The following is a 16870-nucleotide window of genomic DNA, read 5'->3' as shown; positions in this document are numbered from 1 at the left end:
TACCCCAAGGAGATGGCATTTTAGTCATCCAAGGTATTTTGAATTCCAGACATTTACCTGTTCAATTGCCGCCCAATTTTATCATCTCTCGTTTACATTTGGTTCTGACCAAACCCAATTTTCAGTTTGACAATCAATATTACCTCCAAATCAAGGGTATGTTTGTCTGGGAAGACTTTCTCCCCAATTTTGTTGAACTGTTTGTTGAGAACATAAAAAAACACTTTATCCTGAATCCATGAGTCTATAAAAAGATCAGGATCATATTTGGAAACCAAATATAGATGATAACTTTATTATTAGGGAAGGAACTGAAGTTGTGCTTACTAAGTTCATTATTTGTTTAAATTATCATTCACACTCCATTGTACTAATTCAACCATTGGGTTCCCTGATTTGAAAGTTAAAATTAACATTACAACCAATATACTAAAAAATACTAAAAGTCAATGGACAGCAAAAATTTGTTACAGTATTCAAGTTATCACCCTAAGTCCATTTGTAAAGAACCAAATTTGCTGCAGTTCAGGAAATCTCTAAAAACACTCCTGTTTAGGGAAGCCCTAGGCTCCACCTAGTGCCATGGCTTTACGTATCTGCTCATCTTGTTTGTATAGTTCTCTTCTGTCAAAAGAGCCTAGAGACCTGACGGTGATTTGGCGCTATACAAGCTGTAGTTAACAATAACAATAACAATAACAATTTGTGAGTCACTTCCCAACACTTCCTTGCAGTCAGTTGCTATGGATCTGGTGTAATTGTAAGCAAACAAAAGGGGCGTTTTCATGAGGTACAACATCTTTGCACTAAGTTGTTGGAGCAATGGTAAACTGGTTGATTAATTTACTGGTCAATCAAGGTGTTGTATGTAGTTTTGCCCTGGAGAATGTCTTTTGACGCCCGTACCCAAAAACCCTGTTTATAATTCGGAGTGTTTTTATACTTTCTGCCTTTTCTTGAACTTTATCACAGACTGCATCAAATATTCATTATAATTGTTCACAGGGAAACTTGCCTTAGCAATCCCTATGTTTGCATTCAGAATGGCAGAATTTGAAATATATTCTCATCTAAGGCTCACTTCCTAACCACACATAATGTACCACCTGTCGTTTGGTATTTCAAATGTAGGAATCGCAATACGTTTAATTTAACAGTGGAAACAAATTTGTTTGTCTTTGTGAATGTATGCATTTCCCTATCTAAATTCGTCAGCTATAACTCACAAAAGGCATTTATGGCACATGGTGTCCTTGTGCCTACTTTGCATTGGACAAACCCACCAGAAAGTTAAAAGGAGAATAGGAGCAGGACTAGGTGCAAGAATCTGAATGCCCTCTTATATCCCACGTTCTATAATGCAATTCGTCTGAGAACAATCTGTTTGGCAAGTGGTTGAGGTTCTAAACACTCCTTTGAGTACAAACTGCTCTACAAGTTGGAACTATGAATATTTTGTGACGCAACACTATCAATGCAGGCGTTAATGCAGCTGAGGATTGGCACACACTACGCTAACAGTCTGGTATGTTTTCTTGCAATAAATTGTATTTCATATGCCTATTGATATAGATTCCTGGATGTGTCTGCGACACTGTATTCTTTAGAGCTGCTACTACTCACAGGATGATTTATAATGATAACTGGATATTGTTCCTGTATTTTTTTAGACTTGTGGTGACATTTTGATTCTGCTTCCCAAATATGATTGTGGAGGAATTTTATTATGTGCCACTGCTGGCAGGTCTTTTCCATATGTGAATAATGGCCTGCATTTCTCAGATTGCTATCCATATAATTCTCTGCTTTAAAATTCCATCTCAAAGTTTGATTAGCCTGGGCTATTGTTTCCTATGCTTGCTAAATATGTAGCTGTGTCTTTTGTCTTGACTAATAAGATCCAAGGAAGAATAAAAATCATCTTGGTACTGTGCTTTTTCAATTTGTTTGGCCACATCACTAAGCCTGACATATACTTTACACTAGTTAGAGTATGTTTTAAATGTATTATATCAATTCCTATTGGCATGATGCTTGTGTTTGAATTACTCCCACAGTACTCTATGATATTTCATATTGCTTGGACCGTTCTCTCTTCCTATGTCCTTCTCACTCTACCCTATGACGTTTCCTATTTTTGAGTGTCATTGATACATGCAATTGCATGAGACTGTATTTGTTCTGATTATCCAAATAGGTAAGAGTCTTCAATATGAGATTCACTACTATATTCGTCGCTTGGGAAGAGACGCTCTCTCTCACACCCATGATCCCACACACACATCAACCTCTGCATCCATTGACATGCTTTGTTCATTACAGGATTACATTATTCAAGTGTTTTCTCTACACATGCACAGATGGCAACAATTGTGGTCTGAGTGCACAAAGTCTGATTTACTCTATGGAAACATGCATCCTGATGCTGACAGATGCTTGTAATACAGCATAACAGTTATTGAAATGTGCGGTTTCATTTTCATTTGACCATCACTTTCCAGACCCACTTAGACGCCAGTGCTTCTCTTGAGGAATTTGTCAAGTGGGCATGCATAGCTCCTGATTGGACTCCCTCTACTTCAAGATCTGTCTCCACGGGTCCTATCTCAACAGTGAGAAACCTTATGATTTGTCACTACCTACATATATGTGGTTTCCATTGTACTTGCAGCCTTCTACTTATTGCTTTTGAGACCCAATTACCTTCAGGAGGCTCTCTTATTGTTAGTATTGCACTACTGTGCATTTCACTCCTGCAACAGTACCCATTCTTTCTCTTCATTTCTACATATTTCGCTCTCCTATAATTATGATTTGGAATCATTGGCCCATTCCTTTTTATGTGTTCTCTACCTTGGTTCTATTTGTCTCTTTAAAATATTTTGAAATAAAAGCCTGTATTTTAGCATGAGGTATTTTCCTCTATATGTTCATATATACAATTGTAACCTGTCAAACTATGTATCTGTGAACCAGTGTTGTTTTGATACTATAATTGCCCTTAGTTCCTCGGTCAAACCACTGGTTACACTATTCTGTTGTATTACACTATATTTGCAGTGGGCATTAAAATAGTATGTGGAAATGTAATTGTCATTATCTATGTACTTTGAATAAATAAAAGTAAAGGCGGACAAACATTACTTTACTTTAATTTGACAAAGTCAAATACAAATGAGGAATGCACTTTTTTAACTAAATAAATATATATTTAAAATATATATGTGGGGGGCATGGAAAAGATTGGGAGCCCCTGCAATAGAACTTGATCATGAATGTGACATGTAATGAGGTCTATTGTAGATAGTCACCATTCTGATCTGAAAAGACGAAATAAACAAACATTGTAAAAGTACCTATATTTATATATTACAGTTACATTTAGCACATAGTAGATATAGAGATGTCAAAGTGCTTTACAAATGTTTGAAGGAGTCAAAGAAAAGAGTCTACAGTGTCCTAAGAGCAAGTGTTAGCGTATATATACAAACAAATGAGTAGGAATGCAGTTTCTAAGACATTATTTGGAGAGTAGAAGCATGGAGTCCTAACTCTTTCTATAGGAAAAAAAAGTATATGCCTTTTACATGGTTTGTAGTATATGTATTTGTTTGCAACATGTTGTTTTACAACTCATTAAGCATTGTCACAACTGATACACACATACATATATATATATAGAGTAAAGAAGGTATAGTTAGTTCAGTAAACTATTGCTTGTGAATTCTAGTGTGTTTTGTTTGAAATTGTAGTTTTTATGTTATCACATGTGTAAATGTATCATTAGTACATTGTTATATACTATATACGGTGCTCAAGTGGAAAAGTCATGTGGGGGCCGCATTAAGTCCCTTGGTCCCAAAATGGTGGCTGCAACATTACTGTTGATGTTGCAGCGAGCATCTCAGATTGTTAATGTCCCACAGTACCAAAGGGCAGACACAAAAAAGCCGTCTTGACCAATCAGATTTTACTATCTATTTAATTTGCGATAATACAATAGTACTTTGGTACTCCTGCGGTATCAACCATTGAAACAACTCAACGGATGTGCCAAATCACAAAAAGCTTGCTTCCTATATAATGCTAGCCATTTTTTCTGCTTCATTTCCCAAAATTCCTATGGAAAGTTGCGAGGGAAATACGCATTTTTAGACACCTCCGCCTCACCACCTCCAGTGAAACCTTCCCCTCCGACTAACACCTGCACTTCCAGATCCAGACCAGATCCGAAGCCACATGACGAGGAACCCTCCTCTACAGACCCCCCGGCCCTGGAATACACTTCGCCACCACCATTACCGACTTCATCACACCCCATGCCATCACCTTAACAAATTATATACTCATTGGAGACCTGAACTTTCACCTCGACAACCCAAGCAACCCCAGCTCCCCTATCCTTCGTGACAACCTCGCCAGCATCGGACTTAAACAACTCATAAACACACAAACCCACAGAGAAGGACAGACCCTCGACCCCACCTTCACGGCAAGAAACAGCGTCCAATTCAGCCACACAATGCTGCCGCCATGGACCGACCACCACTGCTTACACTTTGCCATCAACAAACCCAAGGCACACAAACCAGCCCCACGCCCACCATGAAGGAACTGGAGCAAGGTTACAGATAAGCAACTTAACTCCACCTTCACCCGAGACAACCACACCTGGGCACCCGTTGCAAACGACGCAGACAGAGACCTCCACACCTGGATCTCCAACTGCGCAGACAAGCTCGCTCCGTTACGCAACCCCAACAGACAATGCCCCAGGAAAGCTGTCTGGTTCACCACCACTCTCCAAGAAGCCGGAGGCACCTGCAGATGCCTGGAGAAGAACTGGAGAAACACCAAGACAACCAGAACCACTCCACCTACAAGGACGCCATGACAGACTACCACAACCAGATCAGAGCCACAAAGAGGAACTTCATCCACAACAAAATTCAGGCCAACTCCACCAACTCCAAGGAACTTTTCAGTGTCATTCAAGAATTATCCAACCCATGCAGCAAAGCCTCAGACATCACCCCATCCCAAGACCTCTGCGACAAGCTTGGAACCTATTTCCACCTCAAGATCAAAAACCTCCACAAGAACTTCATCGACCATCCACCAGGCACCACCGATGGCCCACCTGCCCCCCAGAAACACCAGCCAGCCCACCATCTCGAACTGGACATTGATCACAGCTGAAGACACCGCCTCGACCACGAAAAGCATCCACTCGGAGCCCCCACTGACCCCTGACCCCCTCACATCTACCACAGAGCTGCGGCCGCCATCGCACCGGACTACAATGCACCATCAACACCTCCTTCAAAACAGGTACCTTCCCAGATGACTGTAAGCGTGCAGAAGTCAGACCCCTGCTCAAGAAGCCCCCAGATGACCCCACCAACCTCAAGAACTATCGGCCCATCTTGCTCCACCCCCTCGGAGCCAAAGTTGCAGAGAAAACAGCCAATAGGAAACTGACACGATTCATTGAAGAGAATTCTGTCCTCTACCTGTCCCAATCTGGATTTCGAAGCAACCACAGCACAGAGACCACCCTTGTTGATTGGTGCCAAAGTTGTCAGCAAAACTGTTTTCCTTTAGAAACCATAACTACATAGTGGCGATGCCAGTATGTAATGTATTTGTACTCAATATTAAGTTTATATAAGTGTGGACTTGGGTTGTTGCCATGCACTGCTTATGAACTCATATATCACACCACTCATGAAATGTTCTTTGAGATCTCTAATATATTCACTGATGACATGTAAAATGGCATCATTGATGACAACACTGTGCTTTGCCAGGGCACCTCAGTTAACTGTAACCGTTGAATTTCAGTGTCTTTTAATGTTAAAATGTTACGTTTAAACTGACATTTTCACTAAACTATAGGGTCACTTTTCACCTATGGTATTTCAGTGAATATATATTTATATATATTCACTGAAAAGGTAAGTTTAAAGTGACATTATAGTTAAGTGAAATGGAAATGTTTTAAACTCTAAAAACTGCTGAAATTCACCAGTTATAGTTAACAGAAGTAACTATAACTCACACCCCTGCCACACATAGTGTTGTCATCAATGATATAATTTCAGATGTAATAGTCATTTTATCAATGATGTCATAGAACATGTCATGAGTGATGTAAGGTCATAAGCAGTGCATGGCAAGGGTGTGTGTTATAGTTACTTTATTTAACTATAAGTGGTGAATTTTAGTAGTTTAAAACATTACAATTCAACTAATTATATAAGCTCAATGTAATCTTTGTTTTTGCAGTACATTTCTAAGGTTCTTATGAATACCTAAATACAACTGTCTGTAAAAAATTGGGCTATTTGTTGGCAGGGTTGTGAGCCCAGGTCAAGCAGCAACCACAATCTTTATTAGTGTAAGGCACAAGCAGCCCCCAAAGTAACCTGTGCTCATCCCCTTAATAGCTTGGCACAGAGCAGTCAGGCTTAACTTAGAGGCAATTTGTAAAGCATTTGTACAGCACTTCAAACAATAGAAAAGTGACAACGTGCAACAAAGGGAAGCCAGTGTTAGAAAAACAGTGTACGGTTTAACAAATAAAACAAGACCAAAGCAGCAAAAATCCAAATAGTAGAACCGGAGATATTAAATGAAAAACATTTAGGTAAAATAGCGCAAAAAACATGAAGTGGCAACTGGGGATATCTCGTTGCGCCAGACCGGGACAAAGTCACAAGTTCAGGCCAACTACAATGGAGCATGAGCCAACTACAGAGACCCAATTAGGTCTGCTGAAAAGATCACCTTACATTCTGGTTGCGAAGCTTGCATGGATCCACCCCAAACATGCACCCCACAGCGTAAAACAGCCCAGTGATGGGGCTTGCACTGCGAAGGCCAGCGGCTGGGAAGCTTTATGCTGTCTGGGCGATGCATTGGTTCAGAAGGCGCTGTGAGTCTATAATGCGAAGTTTGGAGTCAATTCAAAATATCTTTATTCGATTGTTTAGTGCAATCATAAAAATACAAATAAAATATCAGAAATACATTGTTACATAAATACAGTGTCATTATATTCATTTAAAACCAATTAATTAAAAAGCTAAAAATAATTTCATATGTAAAGTGCAGATTGAGTGTCCCTACGTTTCCTGATAGTTATGACATTTTTTAGGAACATAATTGTTCTTGATACAGATACATGGTTATCTAGAGCTTGAATGCTAATCATCGCCACACGACAATGACGAAGTCCTAGCTCTCTTAATAAAGGTAATAAAACAATTTTCCTCATTTCATCATAAAATTTACAGAAAAGAAATACATGTATCGTACTCTGGGGGGAGGTGTTATCACAGGGCAGAGAGGTAGCTCATGTGTCCAGTTGTTGATCGTGGGAAAGCTAACCAGTCTGTGGAAGATGTTGAATCTGAAACGTGTGAGCAGAAATCGCTCATAGATGCTTGTTACATAAATTAAATAGGGCTGAATCTTAAAAGTTACTAAAATCAGTTGGTGCTGCTGTGTAGAGGATTTTAGGACCTCCGCAGCAGTCCTATTGGAATCCAGAAGGGCTAAACACTCTTTCTTCAGATCTTTCCGAGAAATTACTGGGATATCAGAGGGATTCTGAAAATATTCTTCTCTCCCGATATCTTTAAGAAAGTTATAAACATACTTCACCCATTGGATTTTTGTAGCACCGTCCAATTTCAAAATATCTGTCAGGACATCTCTATTTAAATGTGTCGCTTCTTGGGTCCAGACTCTATGCCATAGTAGAACTGGCTCTATTTTAATAAGATCAGTAATATAAGATAGGCCAAGTTCTGAGTGACAATTGAAATTGGAAGAGCTTTTAGGGAGTGCCAGTATGTATTTTAAGAAAGAATTTTCAGGCACCTGGATGGGTGCGGGGTTAGCAAGACCCCAAACCCCACTGCCATAGATGGTACCAGTTACACATTTAGCTTTATAGATTTTAATCAATTCCACAGGGGGTCTTGTTCCTAACTTGCTAGAAAAGATTTTGAGAGTGGCAGTAGATCTTGAGTTCTCTAGCTTTTTAACAGAAATAGCGTGGGACCACATCTCATTTGAGCAAAATGTAACCCCAGATAGTGTTTAGCAGATTCCAATTTTTGCCCTGCTATAAAAATTGGTCTCTTAGATTTATTTTGCTTACCACAATACATAGTAAAAGTTTTTGATGTATTGACTTTCAGGCCCAACTCCTTCATAAAGCGGCAAAAGCTGTTGACCACACGCTGTAGGCCCACCTGAGTACGTGACATAAGTACAGCGTCGTCAGCGTACAAAAGTGCTGGTATTGGGCGGCCGCCTACAAAGGGGGGATCCGAACTGTCTTTGCACAAGACACCTTCCATCCAGTTAATGTATAAGTTAGAAAGGAAGGGGGCCAGGACACAACCCTGCCTGACCCCGCTCCTGATGGGTATTGTGTCAGTGCGTTCTCCGTTTAGACCAAAGCGTAAGCGGGCCATCGCATTACTGTAAAAACGTTTAAGATAATAAATAATATTATTAGATTCAACCCCAAGATGTTCCAGTATAGACCACAGCTTGGAGTGTACCACGCAGTCAAAAGCAGACGAGAGATCCACAAAGGTCAAAAACAAGTTACCCTGTTTTGCCCTCGTGTATTTCCCGATCAACAGGAGCAAATTCAAACCCTGCTCTACTGTCCCCAGACCTGAGCGAAAGCCATACTGGAGATCGGATAGGACAGAGTTTTCCTCAGCTAATACCAGAAGTCGGTCTAGAATAATTCTGCCCGCTATTTTAGTAAAGGAATCCAGCAGGGAAATAGGCCTATAACAGGCGGGATCCTGTCTATATCCCTTTTTATAAATCGGGACAATTACGGATTACACCCATGTGGGCAAGAATTCGGCAACACAGCTAGCATTGAGCACCTGAACCAGAAGGGGCGCCCACAGGGCTGGGATACTCTTAAAAAGGTCTATGGGTACCCCATCTGGCCCAGGCGCTTTTGCGCCCTTGCTTTTACTCAGCGCCTTTTCCACCTCCTCCAGTGTAAAATACAAATTGCTGTTAAAAGGACAGTTGTCAAGGGAGATCAATGACTCCACTTGGCTTTCTTTATGTTCTTCTCCTTCGTAAACTCTTTTGAAGTGTCTGACCCAATCTGAGTTACAAATAGCAATATCTATTTTCGGACCAGTCTCTTCAGTGAGGAAAGGAGTTCTCACAATTTTCCAGAAATTCACACTGTCGTTAGTTATTGAGGCTGTGTGGAGAGCTTCCCAAGCTTCGGCTTTCAGAGTGTTTTTCCTAGCTTTAATTGCCTTTTTATAATCTTTCCTAAGTCTACGAATTTCCTCTGCTGATCTAGGGTTATTATGCAAAGCCTTTTTTAGCGTTGCATAAGCCTTAGTACATCTAGTATCAAACCATCCTCCCTCTTTCTTTCTGTTCTTAAATTGTCTAGTTAGGGAGTTTTTAATTTTGTTTGATATTACTAGGAAGGATGCGAGGCAAGTATTAGGTGATAAATCTATATCTAAACACTTTTTAATTTCCCCGCAACATTTTTCAACCACTGTTTTGATTATCTCAGCCTCATTTATCATAGCCCATTTTAGAGAATAACCATTGGTTTTACCGATTGTCAAATCGGTATCTAAGCTATTACATTCTCTGTTATTAGTTAGTAATGGGACAGTGGGCAAGAAAATAGACAGACATAATGGAAAATGGTCACTCAACGTTATATCAAGAACATCAAAGGTATTAATTCTGTTCCTACTGTTATTAGAAATAGTAATAAAATCTATGGTTGTAGAACAACCTCTACCATAAAATGTTGGGACTACTATAGGAGCAGAAGTGCACATTTCATTAACAAAGCCTAAATCAAAAATGGCTAACAGATTATTCAATTGATCCCCTAGGAAGTTGTGCTTAAAATGAAGATGTCCCTCGCCTTCATCCTAAGCTAGACCACACCTGTTATCCATAGTTGATTCACACAGGTTGCAATTAAAATCTCCTAACATGATTACCAGCAATTTCTGTTTGAAGACTTTTTCTTGCTTTAGTAAAACCTTAGTCAATTTCCTCGAAATACTCATAACATCATCAGCAGGAATGTTGTTATATATATTAACCACAGCAATCGGAAAGTCACAACCCATATCAAGAACCAGCATTTGAAAATATATATCTTTGACAGGTTCAATAACCTTTCCACACTTAAGTTTGTTGGATAAATAGATACACAGACCACCTTCAGGTCTCCCATGAGGGACGGCTACAGCTGGGGTACAAAATGTTCTATAGCCGTTCAAGTGCACTGGGTCCAAGGTCCATGTTTCTTGAAAGCACAATAAGTCTTGTGATTCAATAAAATCCATCCAAACGGGGTGGTCAATTTTAGATCTAATACCAGCAATGTTCCAAGATGAAATGTTGAGAACCGGTAGATCTTTCAAGGGGGTGGACAAAACTACTGTAGTAGACTGAACTGTTGGAGACAGGATCGTATGAGTAACATGTGGAGGGGGGGCTAACTGAATGTCCTCCCGCCCCATATACTCCTTTGTTGCCAGACCTCCCTCCCCAAGCTCCCCATCTTTACACATAATTGGTATTAATAGCGGGGTATTCTCCCCAGATATAGCTATACTTTCCCTCATACAAGGTTTGTAATGGCGGTCTTTATCTTTACCTTTGACAGTGGAATTAGCAGTAGTTGACTTCAGTCAGTCAATATTTTCCAAACCACTGAGTGTGTCAAAATAGTTAAACGTAGGAATCCCATAGTTTCTAGCCCATGGCTCTTCCAAATTCCTAATCGGATGGCAGACAGGGGGAATACGTCTGTTTGGTCGAAAAGGAGGATAAAAGTAGCCAAGGGGAAGAATGTTGACAACATGTGGGTCATGAGTTGACATGGCCGCTCTCTCCATCACGTTATTCACCAATTGCGGGGACCGAAATGATAGGACTACACAGTCACCTCTCAGTGTTTTAGTTGAAGTGCCTATCCATCTTGCTCGTATAACCATTTTAAACTCGGTGAAGAGATGGCTTTTGAGTCCTACCCTAGATGACAGAAAGTGAAGGGATTTATTTTTCAGAGTTGTCCAGTTTTCGTCAGTATTAGATGAAAGTGGAGGTACTTTTGCCAAGACCACAGTATACTGTGTTGCTTCTGGTGGGAGATTTAAATTAAAAAGGTTAGGCGTTACTCCTTCCTCAAAATGATCTTCTGGTGTTCTATGTTTATGAGATGGTAAAAGCGAAGATGCATTCGGGGCTACAGAGGGTGAATCAACAGGCCCCTTTTCATGAGTAACGTTATCTCCTCTTAAAATACTGTGCTCTGGTCGATCTGTGATTTTTGGGTTAATGTTTTTAGTTTTGGCTATCGCTTTAGATGGAACTGATGTTTTGACCGGAACAGCCACTTTGGGTGGAACTGGCACTTTAGCCGTAGCTGGGGTGCCAGTTTTGGAGCAAGTAGCACAAGGGTGAGATTGGGGCTTGGTCTTACTTGGTGACAACTGTTTAACAAACTTACCCTCGATGTTGGTTAACCTCAGTTCTATATTTGTAACCTTTGAGGAAATTGGTTCCAGGAAAGTCATGAGAAGAGTTTCCATTCATTGCCAAAAAGATTCATCAATTAGGTCCCTATTAGCGTCTAAGTGAGGGACAATCACTGACTGACCATTATCTTCACTTACACTAATCCCGTTTAAATTTCCCGGAACTTTGTTCTCTTTCACTTTAGTGTTCTTTTTATGAGTTTTGTTGGGTTTACTATGTTGCCTTACTCTAGCGGAGTGTTTTTGCTTAGATCTGGCCTTCTGTCCTCTCGTCCTTACAAATGGACTATCACTAATATTTAAAATAGAGGTTGGACTCTCTATATTGTGACTCTCATTATCTATATTCTCCTTGTTCAAGGGAGTAGAGTCATCGTTGTTATGGATACTAGGATGTAGAGAAGGAGTTACAGATAGTCGGGTAGTTGAGGGCAATAGGATACTAACATCTGTTAGGTCACTAATAGGCCTACCTGTCATTGGTGTTATGCTATTTCTCCTGGGTAAAGCAACAAAAGATGGAGCTAGCAGGGATTCCTGGGAATTAGTAGTTAACATAGACATATTGGGATTGGGTAGAAGGGGGTGGGGGTGAAGACCAGGTGGCAAAGACATACGTCTTTCAGTACTTTCGATAGCTGAGGCAACCACCCCAATTGTCTGCTGCAGCATTCGATCAATTGCTGTGAGTGTCGGTAAAGGGGGGTTGACAATAGCTTTAGTCTTTCCAGTTATAGGAGTACTTTTCCCCATGATTTTCGGTGGACGGTCTAAATGTGTATACGAAGGCAATACACTAAGGAGATTATGTCTAAAACCTTGAACAGAAAAGGAGCAAGTTACTACAATGATTGCATCGAATAAATGTTCACAAAATCAAAACAATGATAAAACAGTACAAAGAACAATAAATAAAAACTAGTTACTTGATTTAGGCACAAACAGAGGCTTGTAGGATTATAGGGCGAAAGGGGGGTAGCCCAGCCCAGCCTCGGCCAGCCCCGGACGGCCACAGACGGCCCGCCCTTTGCCCGGGCTTGGCCCGGCGCAGACCCTCGCGCGATCCCGCGACGCGGGACCTGCAGGTGTTTTAACAGTCCTCCGGGCGCAGGGATGCGGTCATCAGGCGGCGCCCGGGTAAAGGATCCTGGGAAATGGAGTCCCCAGCTTGGCGGCCGCAGATAGCAAAGAGCGGCGGCGGGGGGTCTCTCCAGTCAGCGTCAGGTATTTTCGCTGACCTCCAGGCACAGGAACCAGGTTGAGAGAACTAGCACTCAGGGCACCACGAGTTAGGGAGAAGGAGAAGACGCCACCCACTCCGCCGGAACTACACACAGAGCCCCCCCCACACACACAGAGCCCCACACACACACATACAGAGAGCCCCCTCCACACACACAGAGTCCCCCCCACACACACATACAGAGAACCCCACACACACACACACACAAAGAGCCCCCCCACACACACAGAGCCCCACACACACACACACACAGAGCCCCCCCACACACACACAGAGTCCCCCCCACACACACAGCCCCACTCACACACACACAGAGCCCCCACACACAGAGAGCCCCACACACACAGAGAGCCCCACACACACAGAGAGCCCCACACACACAGAGCCCCACACACACACATACAGAGCCCCACACACACACACAGAGCCCCCCACACACACAAACACAACAAGGAACAGGGGGGGTCAGAAAAGCAAGCACAACTAGGAAACAGGGGGGTGGGGGGTCAGAAAAGCGAGCGGAACGAGGAACAGGGGGTGGGGGTCAGAAAAGCAAGCGGAATGAGGAACAGGGGGCTGGGGGGTCAGAAAAGCGAACGGGACGAGGAACAGGGGGTGGGGGGTCAGAAAAGCGAGCGGGACGAGGAACAGGGCGGTGGGGGGTCAGCAAAGCGAGCGGGACGAGGAACAAGGGGGTGGGGGGTCAGAAAAGCGAGCAGGCGAGGAACAGGGGGGTGGGGGGTCAGAAAAGCGAGCGGAACGAGGAACGGGGGGTCAGAAAAGCGAGCGGGACGAGGAACATGGGGTGGTGGGGGGGCAGAAAAGCGAGCACAACGAGGAACAGGGGGCTGGGGGGTCTGACAAGCGACAGTTTGGAGTCGATGTCAAGGAGAGTTTCCTGGGCTGTGGACATGCCATGCTGTTGGGGTGATGCGTTGGTTCTGAAGGATGTGGAGGTGATGCGAGTCTTTGCAACGGGTCAGATTCACTCAGCAGGAGCCACTCAGCAGAGGAGATGTATCGATCCTGATCGGTACACATTGCTCATCAGAGAAGAGGCATTGGTATGGCTGACAAGCACTTTAGGTCCACTTACAAGGGTCCAGGACTAGGGTGGCACCATCTGCCCGGGTAGACTCACAGAAGGCCGAGCCCTGGTGTGGGTACAAAGTTGTCGAAAGCCTTTATTGTCCCTGAGGTTTCACAAAGGCAAGAGAGAACAGGCAGCTGATCAGCACAGCAAGCAGCAGTTGCATCAGAGCAGCAGTCCTACAGAGTGGCAGTCCTTCAGCAGCACAGCATCTTTCTTCCAGGCAGAGTATTCACAGGTCCAGAAGTGGACTGAAGTGGTGGTGAAACTTAAACCTTTATCAGGAGGTGAGCACAATAACATATATAAAGCATACCTATGGACCGTTACCAAAAATGTCAACAATAACTATAATCAAATATTCATTTTATAAATACTCACATTGCAATGTTTATTAATAGTGATTGCAACACAATAATTCCAATAAGGCATTCTTTTAAAAAAACATAAAATGTTTTTAAGATATTTATCACTTTTCAGGACACACAATGCAGCCATAGAATCAACTACAAGTGGTCCCTGCACAACACCTGAAGAGCATGTAGCTCCAACTCTCAGTGCTTTGCAAAAAGTGGTAAGCTCTTCTGGGGTCACAGAGTAAATGACCCAGGAGACCTACTTCATTAAAAAAATATTGCTAAGAGGGCTACTGTGCTCAGGTGTAGCTCTACATGCCTTTACAACATACCCTGTGTGCCCTACTGCATACAATCCTTCAGTACCCCTCTCTGCCTAATACTAATATGGCAGAACCTTTCTTCCCAGAGCTTCTGTGCGCACCCTAGAGATGTGGCCAGGGACAAGAACAGCCCCACCTCTATGGTCACTCTAAACCAGTTCTAGGGGAAGCTCTTCTATCTCTAGGATTGATGCCTGTCTGACCTGGGGAACAGAGAATGACACTGCCAATGTGTCAGCTAACATTTTCCTGTGAAATGGTAGACCTCTTTGACGTTAATAAAGAACATAGCACAACCTAGAGAAACAGAACACCTCGCACACAGCTTAGGCTTCTTTTCTACTCTGGGAGCAGTTTTCACAGCTCATCAAAGAGTGCTATTCTGTTGCCACGTGCCAGTTAGAACTGATGCAAATGGGCCTCCAAAAGCTTTAGGTAGGGAAAAGGTAACTTCTTATTAGTACCATTTACAAATTATTGATAAAAAGTAACTTTTTAGTTTGCTGCCTTTCTGTCTGTCTTAAAAGCTGGAATTTATCTAAAAACTGCTCCTTGAATTTGAGTGTGGTGTTGTTGTTTGTACACTGCGTCTTGCCTGTGACAGAATTCACTTCTGTGCTGCAATTAATGATGACATTTTTTTTGTTTAAACATGTTTTTGCTTCTGTGCTTTTTTCCTCGGCCCTTCAAAGCATTTTACAAAAGAAAGTATCTTCCCAGTCAGCTAGTCTGGTTTGTCTCTGGCAAAAATATGTTTATTTTTTATTTTTGATGTAAATATGTGTATTCTATTCTGCATCGATTCTTCAAAACATCTAGTAGGCTACTGTTCATTAGGTTTGGATAGTTCCTATTCTATTTCGGCTACCTGTTTTAGGATGTTTTCTCTAACACTCCAAGTGCATTTCACTAAAAAACCTAACATTCCTTAATAACTTGCAGTGTGCTGCCCATTCTTATCCATCCAGTATTTATGGATTCGGATTTTGTAGGGAATTCTGATATTCACAGTCCTCTTGTGTTGGACTTGGCCCTTTCTGCAGGGTCAGGCACATTATTAAATTAGGAACGAAGGATGCCAACATTTTTAACATGGAAAATGAGCTAGCAGTGAGTACTAATAGATGAAGTAATGAATTGAGTGAAATAACTCTCCGGTAGTATATCAACTGATAGGAGTCCTGTGGATGATGTAGATATTTGGTTGTATTTATTATTATGATGTATTTGTATTTCTTTCTAATTTGTTTATGGGTTGTGGGAATCATTATGGTGGGACCTATGCAAAGTGTGATACATGCCCACTGTGGGAGGCAAATATTAAATGGGGAGATAACACTTGCAGGAAATTTGAAACTAAATGCAATATACAAAACGGGGTTCTTTATAATGATCTGGCTGATTTGAATGGATGGGTGAGTTTGCCATTGCATTATAGGGTTGTGAAGGGTAAACGCCGTTTACAATGCAATGTTTACACCGCAGGACGTTTAGCATGCTGCCTGAGGAGAATCCCAAGAATAAAGGGATTTGAAACGCGCAGACCACAGATTCTGCCAAACAGTGGGTTTTGTAAATTAGATTTGCTTGTGTTATGCCCAATGTTTGTAAATATTCCATTGACTGTATAGTTGTGTAAATATTGTTTAGGGTGTACATAGAAGAAAAATCCTTTTTTAAAAAGGTTTACCACAGTTTTGTTTGGTTTTCAAGGTGCTTCTTAGGTGAGATAACTGTTACCCCTTGTTGTTTCGCACCAAGTAGGTCAGGTGTGTCTTTTGTGTTTTTGAGAGAGTGGGTTGTGGTAGATTGAATGTGTTTTGAATGTATGTGAATTAGATTTATAATTAGGCTTTGTATTTAAATGTATTTATATGTTATGTTTGTTCATCACTTGTAGCTATGTGTTCCTTGTAAAAAAAACATTTGTGCTATTGAAATAAAAGCTACTAATGAGCTTTTGGGTGTATTGTACTGTGGTCTATGCACCTTTGGTCAAATCAATTTAATCAATGGATCAGTAGTGGCATTTTTCTTGTTGTTTACCATTATTTAGTAGCATGGCATTGCTGTAAGATATGCCCTGTTCATGGTGTGAAAGAGAACCAGCAGCATGGCTGGCGCCGGCTGCCTCTGGAATGCTGGTGGGCACAGAAGGGCTTGCCTTAGGCGCTCATTCGGCAAGCCAGCATCACGTGCCCGAGCAGCGCCATGCCTTTAATTTGCCAGAGCTGAACAAGTGGAGCGCTCACCCATCAAGATGGTGGCCCTCCGTGTCA

The sequence above is a fragment of the Lissotriton helveticus genome, chromosome 12, assembly GCF_964261635.1.
Source record: "Lissotriton helveticus chromosome 12, aLisHel1.1, whole genome shotgun sequence".
NCBI lineage: Eukaryota > Metazoa > Chordata > Amphibia > Caudata > Salamandridae > Lissotriton > Lissotriton helveticus.
The sequence above is the reverse complement of the archived record's forward strand: the minus strand, read 5'-3'. Positions refer to the sequence as shown.